This window comes from Heterocephalus glaber, unplaced genomic scaffold (assembly GCF_053883595.1).
Source record: "Heterocephalus glaber isolate CG9 unplaced genomic scaffold, H.glaber_assembly_v1.0 deba00001451, whole genome shotgun sequence".
Classification (NCBI taxonomy): Eukaryota; Metazoa; Chordata; class Mammalia; order Rodentia; family Bathyergidae; genus Heterocephalus; species Heterocephalus glaber.
The window spans coordinates 8,073,635-8,086,498 of record NW_028258301.1 but is presented as its reverse complement, the minus strand read 5'-3'; the positions used below and the strand labels follow the sequence as shown (position 1 = coordinate 8,086,498).

General features: G+C 37.8%; 1 protein-coding gene and 1 pseudogene across 5 annotated transcripts in view; one reads left to right on the top strand and one right to left on the bottom strand.

The window, feature by feature from the left end:
- Rnf220 (ring finger protein 220) overlaps positions 1-12,864 on the top strand; it is a 230,567-nt gene that overhangs the window by 31,898 nt on the left and 185,805 nt on the right. The gene's annotated exons all lie outside the window — the stretch shown is intronic.
- On the bottom strand, positions 4,141-8,430 carry LOC147827339 (large ribosomal subunit protein eL43 pseudogene; annotated as a pseudogene).

The window sequence follows — 12,864 nt, the reverse complement described above, 5'->3', positions numbered from 1 at the left end:
GTGGGGTACCTCCCACTGGCTATCTGCCATGATTTTAAGTGGATAAAGAGAATGAAACACCTACACAGACAGAATCATTAATATTTTGGTATATATCCTTCCAGATTCCTTTTTAGGAGTAGATAAATAGATCGATATACTTTTATATAAGCAAGATCATACTAATATGCTAGTTTGTGACTTTCTTTTTCACTTACTCATTTATTATAGATACTACTGAGTATCAATAAATATAGATTTACATTACCACTCTTAATAGCTACTTAGTATTCCATTGCAGGGATGTATCCTGTTTTATTTAAACAATCTCTGGTCTAATTAGAGTATTTCTAGCTCTTCAGTATTATAAACAATACAGCAGAGAACATCTTTGTAAATTCACCTTTGTCAAGTATCTGTTCATTTTTTTAGGATATATTCCCAAATCTAGAATTATTAGATAAAATGATAGGCATATTAAAATTTTTATGCCTATTGCCAGATTACCGGATCTTGTTTTTTTCTGTACCGGGGAACAAACTCGGGTCCTTGCGCTTGTGAGGCAGGCGGTGGAACCACTGAGCTAAATCCCCAGCCCACTTTTTTATTATTTATTTTGAAACAGGGTCTTGTTAAGTTGCCCAGGTAAAACTTGAACTTCTGATCCTCCTGCCTCAGCCTCCCAAAGAGCTGGAATCACAAGTGTGTACCACCATGGCCAGTGGCATCTTGTTTATTTGACCTGCATGTCTTTAGTTATAATGAAGTTAAACTGTTTTTAAAATGTTTATTGGAGTTAGTTTATCTTCTTTTTTGAATTATTTGTTCATGTCCCTCATCTATGAGCTGTCTTACTTGTTTTAAGAGCTCTTTTTATAAAAACTATATTCATCTCTTTTCACCTAGAATATATGTTGTACGTAATTTTCCCCGTTTATCAGTGTCTTGGTATTTTGAGGTAATGGAGGTTTTTGTTGTTATTGTTTATTTTGGATATAGAAGTCTTTTTTTTTTTTTTTAGTAGTACAGGGACCAAGACAGGTCCTTGCTAGGAAAACACTTTACCACTGAGCTACATTGCCAGCCTTTTTTTTTTTTTGAAAAAAATTTTATTTGAAAATAGGGTCTTGCTGTATTGCGCAGGCTGACCTCCAATGTGTGATCTTTCTGCACAACCTCTCTCGAGTAGATGAAATTATAGGTGTGTATCACCACACTAAGTTTTTAACTTTTAATAAGCCATTTATCATGCTTTTTTCTTTTTAGTTTCTGACTTTTGGCTTATCCTTAGAAAATTACAAGCCCACTCCTAGTCTGTCCCTAAAGCTATTTAGATGTGCCATGGTTCTCTCAGAGCTAGTCCCCAATTTGGAAAAAGTCTGAACCCTAAGCTCTTGTGAATGTCCACTCAACAGAAAGATAAGAGGCATCCAGACCTAAGAGAAGTGCATAGAGCCCCAAGGTAACGATGAAATTCACAATACTGGAAAACACAGGTAGAGAGGTAATTCACAAAACTGTGAGAAGTGATAGAATAGGAGTATAAAGGATGCTACAGAGGGGAACAAAGGAGAAATTTAACTGACTCAGGAGCTCAAGACATGCGTCCTAGAAGAATAGAGGTTCAAGCTAAGATTTTATGACTGAATAAAAGCTCGATGAAGAGTAGGGAAATGCACTTCATGCAATGAAGTGGTAAATGCAAAAACCTACAGTCTAGTCTTTAGCTATCTGGGTATATTAAAATTTAAATGAATTATGATGAAATAAAATTAAAATTTATTTCATCAGTCCCACGAGCCATGGTTCAAGTGCTGTCTGCCCACATGTGACTAATGGTGGTTTCACTGGACACTCAGCTGCAGAACTTCATCATTGCAGAAAGCTCTGCAGGACAATGCTATTCAGAAAGAGCTTGATGTGTTCAGGGAACTGAAAAGGGCTCATTCAGCAGGCATGTAATGTGCAAGGGTGAGAGTGGCACAAGATGAAGAGGACATAGCACAGAATAGGGGGACCTTGTCAACACTGACCTTAGTTTGGGGCTGATGCTCCTAGCCAGTTGCAGTTACAAAGGAAGTAGAAGGGAAATAAATTTAAGATTTATTACATAACAACCCTACAGGCAGATACTATCTTCATTTTATAGATAATGCAGTTGAGATTCATACAGCTAGTTAACAACATACAGCTAGTGGCAGTGCCGAATTCCAAGTTAGACTTGTCTGATGCCAAAAACCTGTATTCGTCCCCTTGTGTCACTTCGGTAGACTCCAGAAATCTCTACTTACTGATATCTTAGATTAGGATGGAAGGAATTCTGACTTAGAACAAACTCCTCAACTTGACACTGTTTCTATGAAGGGAGTATTAGTCATGGGTGAGCTTGACTCATCCTGGATGTACAGGAGAGGGCTTATAGGCAGAGCTTTCTTTGGACCAGGGGACCCTCCTGTTCCCTGAGTCACAGAGAGGCACTCTAGAGACGTTGATGTTGCCCACATTCAAGGAATAGCTCTGTGAAGATGCTAACCCTTAGAACCAGGACCAGATTGCCAAGGAGAGCAGCTGGCTTGAGGACTCCCACTTGAAGCCTGACAGAAGTACTCAAATGTATTAGAATATAGACTGGCTCATCCCCTGACCTAAAACCTGTTGTAAGGTCACTTCCAATAGTACTATTGGAAAGAGAGAGGGTTCTGATCCCCAGTTAAAGGCAATCCCATCTCATTCAGCAGGTGAGTAAAGTGTTGTTTCAGGCTGTGCTTGCCCTAGCCCTAAGCAGCCACAAGATGGAGGTTTTTAATTTGTTGCCACAGCTCCAAGCATTTTCTGAGTCACTGAAAGTCATGCTTGGTAGGATTTTTTTTTTATTAACATTAGAATGTGAATTATAGATTAGTCAGTTTCCCTATGTTCAAGATTTAGTATTTTCCAGGGTGAATACTGTCCCTTCACATTTTCTGAGCTTGTATGAATGGAAAGATAAAATGTATGATTATTCGTAAGAGGGATAATAAAGGATGCATGTGTTTGCTTTCTGTTACTGTGACAAAACATCTGAGATAAATGACTTAGAAGGAGGGAAGGTTTGTTTTGGCTCATAGTTTCAGAGGCTTTAGCCCATGGCTGCTTAGCCCTGTTGCTTTTGAACCTGTGGCAAGGCAGAATATGATGGTGGAAGTGCATTGTAGGAGAAACTGCTTACCTCATGATGGCCAAGAAGCAAAAGATATAGGAAGGGGTTGGGGTGCCAATATCCCTTTCAAGAGCACATCCTGAGGACCTCACTGCTTTCCTCTAGGTCCCACCTTCTAAAGGTTCCACCATCTCCCTTCAACACATACCCTTTGAGGGATACCCCAAACCATAACAATGAAAATCTGAAGAAGCAAAAGAGATGCAGTCAAGGTGACAAGCAGAAATAATAGCCTTGAAGAAGTGCAATTATTCTTAGAAGAGTGAAAGAAGAGAATTTTTCAGTGGATGAGGAGGAAGATGCTAGTAGCCTCTGTCTTAGAAATATGAAGAAAGATATTTTGTAGAGAACTCGTATCTTAGTTACTTTTCTCATTGCTGGGATAGAATACTTGACACCCACGAGTTAAAGGAGAAAAGGTTTATTTTATCCCACAGTTTGTAGAGGTTTCAGTCCATAGTTGGCTGGCTCCAAGGCAGAGGGGCATGACAGAGGAGAAACAGTCCCTAGCATGGCAGGCAGGAGGCAGCAAGCAGAGAGCCTCCCTTTCCCTTTTATGCTATTCAAGCTGCAAGCCTATTGGATGGTTCCACCCACACCCAGGGTGGGTCTTTCCATTATCCACACCCAGAACTATGCTAAACCAATCAGTTGACTAGTTTAGTTATCACATCCTTAATCCATAGTCACACATCCTAGATCCAGCCACTTCAGAAAAGCCCCACTTGTGAACACATGAGGTTTTAGGGGGACATCTAGATACAAGCCATAACAACTGGGGAGCAAAAGAAATTTAGTATATGGAAGTCTGTGACTCTGTTAAGTATAGTGCAGGGAATAATCGAGAGATAATCAAAAAGGGAGTGAGCAGCACCCCATAGTTCATCCATTCATTGCCCTACTGTATAGGAATCATTAGGTCATAAGGACCCAGCGTAAACAAGACCCAGCTTCTACCTTCAAGTAGTTCAGAGTTTTTAATATAACAAAGCCAGATACATTAAGAGAGGTACATATTTTAAGAGAACTAAGTGCATAGTTACAGTTTGCATAAGTAGTACCCACCATAGAGTTAGGTCAGAGATTCCTTAAATACCATCTTTGTACTAGTGGAACCCAAAGTTATAACTCCAAAAATTTCCTTGACCTCTAAATTCCACAATAGTATACAGTAGTTATCTATGTAATAGCTCCAGTTTGATGTCTGAAGGATATTTCGCAAAGAATGTATACAAAAGAGTATAAAAGAGAGCTCTTGATTCATTGCTTTCTTTTAAAACAAAACAATAAAATTTTTTTCCTTCTTTATTGGCTCTTCCATCTCAGATAATGGCACCACCATTCACCTAGTTGCTCTGGCTAAAAGGTTAGAAATTTCCCCATTTCATCTTTTACTCTCATACCCCAGTTTATCTTTTTGTTGTTGTTATTACAAAAATTAACCCATTTATCATAGGCTAGAGATGTCTCAAATCATAGAGCTTCTACTGATTCCTTCAGTCTTCTGATAGCCAACTTGACTGTAACGGCAGAAGTGGTGTTGTAGGTCCAGACACCACCAGCCACTGTTTCATGAAGGAACCACAGTGCCAGCTCCCTACAACTTGACTCTTCATCTTGTTCTTACCACAGAAGGAGCAGGTGTACTTGGTGTGGTGACTGATTTCAATTTTCTTCACCATTTTCTGGAGGGAGGCACCATAGCAGGTCCCTATTTACCAACAGTGGCGACCTTCTTGGTGTGTTCAGCCATGTCACTGCAACCTAGGCCCAAGCCCAGAGAGCCCAAATATATTCTTACTCTACCCACCCACTCAGTGAAAGTGAGACTTTTCAAGTTGGAAGTGTCCAAAACCACCTTGAATCACATAAACATCTGGATTTAGAACACAGGATCCAGACCAAATATTTGTTCTGCTGAGCTTCACACATGTGTACCATACCTAGCTGCCCTTAGACATTTACTCCTGAATATCCTGAAGGCACTTCCAACTCAGCAAGAGAAAAACTGAACATACCATCTTCTACCACTGAACCCATTTCTCCTCTGGTATTACATGTTTTGATTTATCATGCTAACAGTTATTCAAACTAAAAGTTCAGTATCTCTCCATTATCTCACCTTGTATCTGATCAATTTCCATGGCCTAACAGTTCTACCTATTAAATACTACCATCTGTTCCAGATTTTTTTCTCACTAGTTCATGTTGTCATCCTTTAGTGCCAAACTATGCCCCAGGCTCCCAACATTCTCTAGCATGAATGCCATCTCTCTTCCGATTCAGTGTATGTTTCCTTAAATTGCCGATAAAGGTCTTTTAGCATGCAAACATGTTTGTGTCACTCTCTTACTCTTCATTCTTATCATAAAAATCCAAGACTCGAGTAGGGGAGGTAGCTCAGTGGCACTGCACCTGCCTGGCAGCTGCAGGGTCCTGAGTGTGATCCCCAGTGATTGAGGGGGAGGGGTACAGGGGACACACAAACAAAAACAAAAAAAGTAAAAATCCTAGACTCTCCAGCCTCCTTTACCAGGCTCTTTTCCCACCCTTTTCCTTCTTTTAACTTTTGTTTGTCATACTAAATTAATTGCCACCCTCTGATTATGCTCTGTTTTCTCACACTTCTGTGAATTTGGACACAGTATTTTTCTGTCATTGAAGTCCCTTTTTCCTATATTGGCTGGGCAGATTCTAAACAATCCTCGATGTTTTGATTCATGTGTATCTCCTAGGTAAAGCCTTCTGTGATTTCTTTTTTTAAATTTTTAACAAAACTAGTTTTATATATGTATATATTTGTTGTATATATCATATATATTCATTTATATATATACAAATGAAAAACTAGTTTATATAGCTGCTAATGTACTTTTTGGGTTTTCCCAAAGTATATTAATTTTTTCTTTTACACTATAAAATATACAGAAAAGTCCACAAGATATATGTGTACAGTTAAAAAAAACCAATTACATAGTGAATATTCATGAAACCACACTCTGCTAAAAAATAGAACATTCCCAGCATCCTATTAACCCCTCATATGCTTCTCCTTGATCACATCTCATCCTTCCTGAGTGATTATCTCCTTTGAGTAATCACTATTTTGACTTCTGTAGTGATTAATTTTCTTGCTTTTCTTTATAATTTTATTACTTACATATGCATTCCTAAATAATAAAATTTAGTTCACCATTTTTAGGCATTTATGATGCACTTAGGCATGAGTGAAATGATGTCTTTTATACTGTGTGAGTCTCATTGCTTCTGTTCATCATTAAGTTTGTAGGATTCATCCATATCATTTTATGTAACTAGAGTCCATTCACTTTTCTTTTCTTTTCTTTTCTTTCTTTCTTTTTTTTTTTTTTTGGAACCAGGAATCAAACTAAGAACCTTGCATGTGCCAGGCAGTTGTGACACCACTGAGCTAAATCTCTGGCCCCCATTCACTTTTCTTGCTGTGTAGTAGTCAGTTGTTTTTACTATATTTGATTCATGTATCCATTTTAAGAGTGATACCCATTTGGGTTATTTCCAATTTTTGGTTATTATGAAAAACGTTACTATCAACATTTTATGTTTATGCTCATGTACAATGTACAAATTTCTTTAGAGCCAGGCCCAAGGGTAAGGGCTTCTTCAACTTTGCTGGCTAATGTCAAACTGTATTCCAAAAAGGCTCTACCAATTTGTTCTACTTCCATGGTGCCTGACAATTTTTGGTACCAGGGATCAAATTCAGGACCTTGCACTTGCGAAGCAGGCAACGGAACCACTGAGCTAAATCCCCAATGCCTGACAATTTTAATTGCTCCACATTTTCACCAATACTTGATATTGTCAGACTTTCTAATTTTTGCCAGCTTTGTGAATATATAATGATTTCTCAACTTAGTTTTCATTTGCATTTCCCTAGTTATCAGTAAGGTAGAACACTTTTTCATATAGTATTTATTGGTTATTTAAATTTTCTCTTTTGTGAAGTGCTTATTCAGGATTTTTGCTCACTTTTGTATTGGATTGTCTCTTTCCTGATTTCTTAGGTATAGTATTTCTCCTTCTTTTTTTTTTTTTTTTTTGGTACCGGGGATCAAACTCAGGTCCTTGCGTTTGCGCAGCTGGCGACGAAACTACTGAGCTAAATCCCCAGCCCAGTATTTCTCCTTCTAATCAACTATTACACCTTATGAATATCTCATATAAGTATGTCTTATACTGTATGTTCTAACTGATCTCTATATCTCTGGTCTCATACTCTTTCATTCCATCTTCTTCATAGCTACTTGAGCCTATTTCTAAGACAAACCCAATTCTTGTAATTTCTATGCCTAAAACCCTTTTATGATGCCCATTGACTCCCAAACAACACAGGATGAGAGATTGTGTCCATTATGGGCCCTCTGCCTAACACTCCTCATCTTTGGCTGAGTTCCCTCCCCATTTTGTTACTATAAATGTTATCTCTGTCAAACTGTTTTCAGCTCCTTAAACACATAAAACTCTTTCACACCCGCCTTTGCCAGCATTATCCTTTCTCTTCCCTTTGCCTTTAATTTGGAGAATACCTACTTACCACTTTAATCACAACACAAAGTTCACCTCCTCTGTAAAATCTTTTCCAAAACTCTCTTTCTCACCTCTTGCTAACCCTCCATCTTTTGTCTTTCTTCTAAATAAACTATTATTGACTGTAACTTACTAGTACAGTGCTTGCCTAATATGTGTGAAGCCTTGAGTTCAATCTCCAGTATGGGAGGGAAGCACCACTATTATCATTTCTGGCAAAGCATGTAATTACTCTATTATATTTGTTGGTTAATATGTCTGCTTCTCCTATTAGACTATACATCAGTCCTAAGTCAGGGGGAAAGCTCCTGGAGAGTAAGGACATTTGTCAATCATTTTTTTCTTTCTTTTTTTCTCATAGCCTGGCATAGTATCTGGCACATAGAAGGCTGTGATAAATAGAAGAAATCTACTAATGTTAATACTGTTATGAGTACATACTATTTTCCCTCTTAGACTGTAAAGCCCTTGAGGAGCCTGGCACCTGGTTGGCATGGAGTAATTATGTCTAAAGAATGAATAACTTACAAAAGCAACAATTGCTTTAAAGCAATATTTGGAGTAGGAATAGTGAGGTATTGAGTATTTGAAGAGAAACAGCACTGATTTATAGCCATCTCATGAAAATGAAATTTCAACTTCAAACTAATTAAAAACAAAATTTTAAAAGAACAAATGTAAGAAATAATAAGCTGTCAAAGTAAAAGTGGAAAAAACCTAATTTGGAAAAGAAATTCAAGCCTCATATGATATTGTCTTTATAAAAAAATTAAGCTTTTGTAGTGAGATACTTATATGTGAGTGTGATTGGGAAAATGAAAATCTAAGGAATGCAGTGCCAGAAGATTCTTCTTTGGTATCACCAAGGTCTGCTGTTTGAAGAGCTTGTCACTGTTACAGTGAATGTTGTATGTGGCCCAGCTAGCACATTTATTGCTCAAAAAGAGTGCCTATTCACTGGAGTAACCATTCTTACAATGTTTTCTGCAATGCACAATGGATGAAGTTCACATACACAATGTGCTCTCATAAAGAAACACAGTGATGTGTAATTTCTGGTGTGTAAGCCCCACCCACCTCTGCCTCTTCCTTTGCCCCTGGAGGAAGCATATCCTACTAGAAGTGAGCAGTAGTGACATTGTTTAATATAGTGATATCCTCAGTATCCTCCAAGTTTCATTTTCTAAAAAGCACATAATTTCTTTAAACTTCAGTACTTTGTTAGTGGCAATAAATTACTAAATTTCTTACATTTGACATCTTGGTTCAGAACCAAGATCTTTACAGTTGTATATTTTGTAGAAAGAGAGGTTTTGGAGTTGCACCACTTGTGATTCATATTACAATTCAGTTGTTGCTCTCTGATCTTTGGCTAGCTGCTTAGTGTATCTAACTTTCGTCTGAGAAGGGGTTGTCTACTTCACAAATTGCTATAAGGACTATAACTACTTATGTAAAACTCTCAGCATAATACATCTCTCCTAAATATCTTTCAAATCTATATACATATCTCTATCCCCCTTCTAGCAGCCCTACTTTAAGCATCCCATAGCTATGTTCTGCATCATTCACCAGCCTTCTAATTGGTCCTTTGCTTTTAGTCTTGCTTGCCCACTTTTACTTGAAGCAGAAGATATTCTGAAAGGCTCATTTGAACCTTTAACAGATATGTCCCTGGTATGGAGATGGTTATGTAGCTGCCATTCATTGACAGGGACTGGTATAACCTTTTATGTGTTATCTCATTTAATCCTTACAATGAGCCTATGAAATAAGTATCATCATTAACCTTTTTAAATTTTTAAATTTTTATTAGTACATGTTAGCGGTACATAATGATTACATTCCTTATGGGGAGTTGGTACATGTACATAACACATCTTCATTCCTTTTACATCCCTTTCCCCCTGCTCCCTCTTCCTTCCATCTCTTGGTCCCCTTCCCATTCAGGGAGATAGATCTTTTTTTTTTTTTTTTTTTTGGTGTTGGGGATCGAACTCGGGTCCTTGTGCAGCGGAACCACTGAGCTAAATCCCCTCAGGGAGATAGATCTTTTGCATCATTCACTTTTTAAATACTAGAGCTTGGAGAGGTTGAGTGACTTGCCTGCAGCTACTCTTCTAGAAGGTGAAGAGCCCTGCATGTGTCCGGATCTATCTGGTTCCAAAGCGATACTCTGCTCCTGTCTCACTCTGCCTATGCATCAGATCACCAGAGCCTGTGTTGTTCAACGTCCTGATCTTACTATTGTGACTAACTCCCTGTGTGCTTGTTCTGCACTTATCATACAGTCTCCTAGCAGTTTGGCATTGGATATCTCTTGGCTACAGGGAGATGAAGGTGGATGCAGATATATGATCTGCCCAATAGCTGCATTCCTTTTTTTGTATGGTTTTCAATAAACTGACCCTCTAGTTTTAGACTTCAGTTCTTCATGACTTAGTGAGAATGCATGAGACTCCCTGGGCTCAGCTGTGACAGGATTAGTTTCTGGACCAGTAGGCTGAAGGCCAGACTCTGGACTTTGATGAATTTGTTAAGGGAAATACCACCTGGTATAAGCCTTCTGGCAGCCAGTTTGCTGCTCTGAACCACAACTTTCGGATGCCTGCAATTAACCTTGATGACAGTGATGAAAAATCTTTTATTTGGTATGAAACCTGGCTGCTTTTATAGACTTTTAGGTGGAAAAAGAAATGAAAACTTGATCTACAGTTGGTTTCCTTTTATTTTATTTTTTTCCCGGTACTGGGGATCGAACTCAGGATCTCACGCTTGTGAGGCAGATGTGGAGCCACTGAGCTAAATCCTCGTCCCTTGCAGTTGATTTCTTAAGATTTAGGCTTGCCTTCATGGATTTCTTTTCATTTCTTAATGTTTTTTCAGGCATTCAATCAACAAACAAGTTATGATCCCAATAACAAGGAAAATACAAAGAAAGTAATTTGTCCTTGTCTTCAAGATGTTTACAATGTAATTGGGAATATTAGACAGTTTTTAAAAATCCAAAATACCAGGTTGTAGTACTTCCAAATAGTATACATCCTACATATGAATCACATGGGTGTGAAGTGAATGTTTGCTGTAACACATGCGTGGGATTCATGTGCAAGCTCAGTATCTCTTTGCTGGATGATTCTTGAAGGTTGGCATCCCAGATGCCACTTTCTCATATGCAGCTTCCCATCCATGTCCACACCTCTGACCACTTTCAGAAGCTGCAGACTTGTGATACCCATGTGCCTCGGTGAATCTCCCATCAGAGCCTCAGACTCAGCATATCAAAATGGATTTTATAAGCGTTCCATCTTTGGAGAGAGAGGATAACCTCAAAGTCAAGAGTATAGAGCCTAGGATAATGGTGTGAATCACAGCTCTAGCTGAATGATCTGGGAAAAGCCTCTCAACTGGTTTTTCTTTGTGTGAGAGAGTATAAGGTTATTCTTAGAACTAGACTGAAATCGTATACAGTATTCAAAACATTCAATGTGATACCTGTACATAGTAGTAATTATGAATTGTTATGCCCCATAATTTCCCCCAAAGGTTCTGTTTTCCTTATTTTGTAATGATATCACTATCTGTTCTAATCCTCTCCTTCACCTCATCTCATTTAATTGGGTACCAAAAACTATATATTCTACCTTCTTATTATCATTCTGATTATGATGCCGTCAACATACGCTTATGCAGCATCTACTGAATGCCAAGCACATTACTAGGCACTGAAGGCATAGAGATGAATACTTAATAGTCTGTGTGTCTGCAGAAGCAGATACTTACAGAGCTGCAGCCTTCAGACGATCCACATAGTGGAAGCACAGTGTGTTAAAAAGATCCTAGAAGAGACAACCCTTCCTGTTTTTAAAATCAATGGCCTGCACTCAAGTCTGCATCAGCCCTTACTGTAGATACTGTGGAAGTTATTTTTTGTTACTTTTTAAATATAGATTAAACACAAATATATGCTCATTGTAAAAAAAAAAGTTTCAAAAGTAAAAAATCTCAGTCAGGCATGATGGATACTCAGCTACGCAGGATGCTGAAGCAAGAGGATCAAAAATTCAAGGCCAGCCCAGGCAACTTAGTGAGACCCTGTCTCAAAATAAAGTAAAAAAGGACTGGAGATGTAATTCAATGGTAGAGCACTCACCTAGCATGTAGGATGTACACAGTTATTCCCCAGCACAGAAAAAGAAAAGTTTTTTTTACTCTACTTTGGTAATCCTACTTCTCTTCATAAAAGTAAATACCACTTTACTCTTTAGTAAGTGCCCTTCAAAACCTTGTTCTCTTTATATATCTGTACTTATGTGTATTTATATAGCTAAAAATGTAGTTTTTATACAGATTTTATCATAAGCATACTCTTGAATTTTCCCACATCAATACATAGTAGTTACTTTATTCTCTTTAACTCATAAATAGTAGTCCATATTTTGGAACTATCACACTTCATTTAGTTATATCCCTGTTGAAAGCCTTTAGTTCACTTCTGCTTTTTCACTACTGCTGCAGTAACTTTTTATACATATCTTTATATAGATGTATGCAGTATTTCATCACGTAAGTTTCCAAAAGTGAAAGTACAGGATTAATAGGCATGAGAAAAAGTTTTGTTAGAGTGTGCTAAATTAGCCTTCAAAAAGACTGCACATTTTCATTTCCATCCAAAAATAAATGCGAGGGCCGGGGATTTAGCTCAGTGCTTTTGCCACCTGCTGCACAAGCGCAAAGACCCAAGTTCGATCCCTGGTACCAAAAAGAAAAAAGAAAAAAGAATGCGAATATTAACTTAGGTAATGAGAATAATCATTATTCGCCTCACCAATCCTCTAATTTTTGCAAATATAACAAAAATGTGCTGTATTATTCTTTTACAGACATACATTTCTGTGGCTATTAGTGAAACTGAGCATGCTTCCACACATTTGTTGATCATTTGTATTTCTTCTGTTAATTGTCTGTTTGTATTATTTTCTCATTTATTAGTTTGTCTAGGAAAACTTTTTGGTTTAAAGGCTCTGTATTATGTAATGAAATTAATTCTTTCTCTGTTATATGTGTTGCAAATATTTTTTCCTAGCTTATTGTTTGTCTTTATTTACATTGTCTTA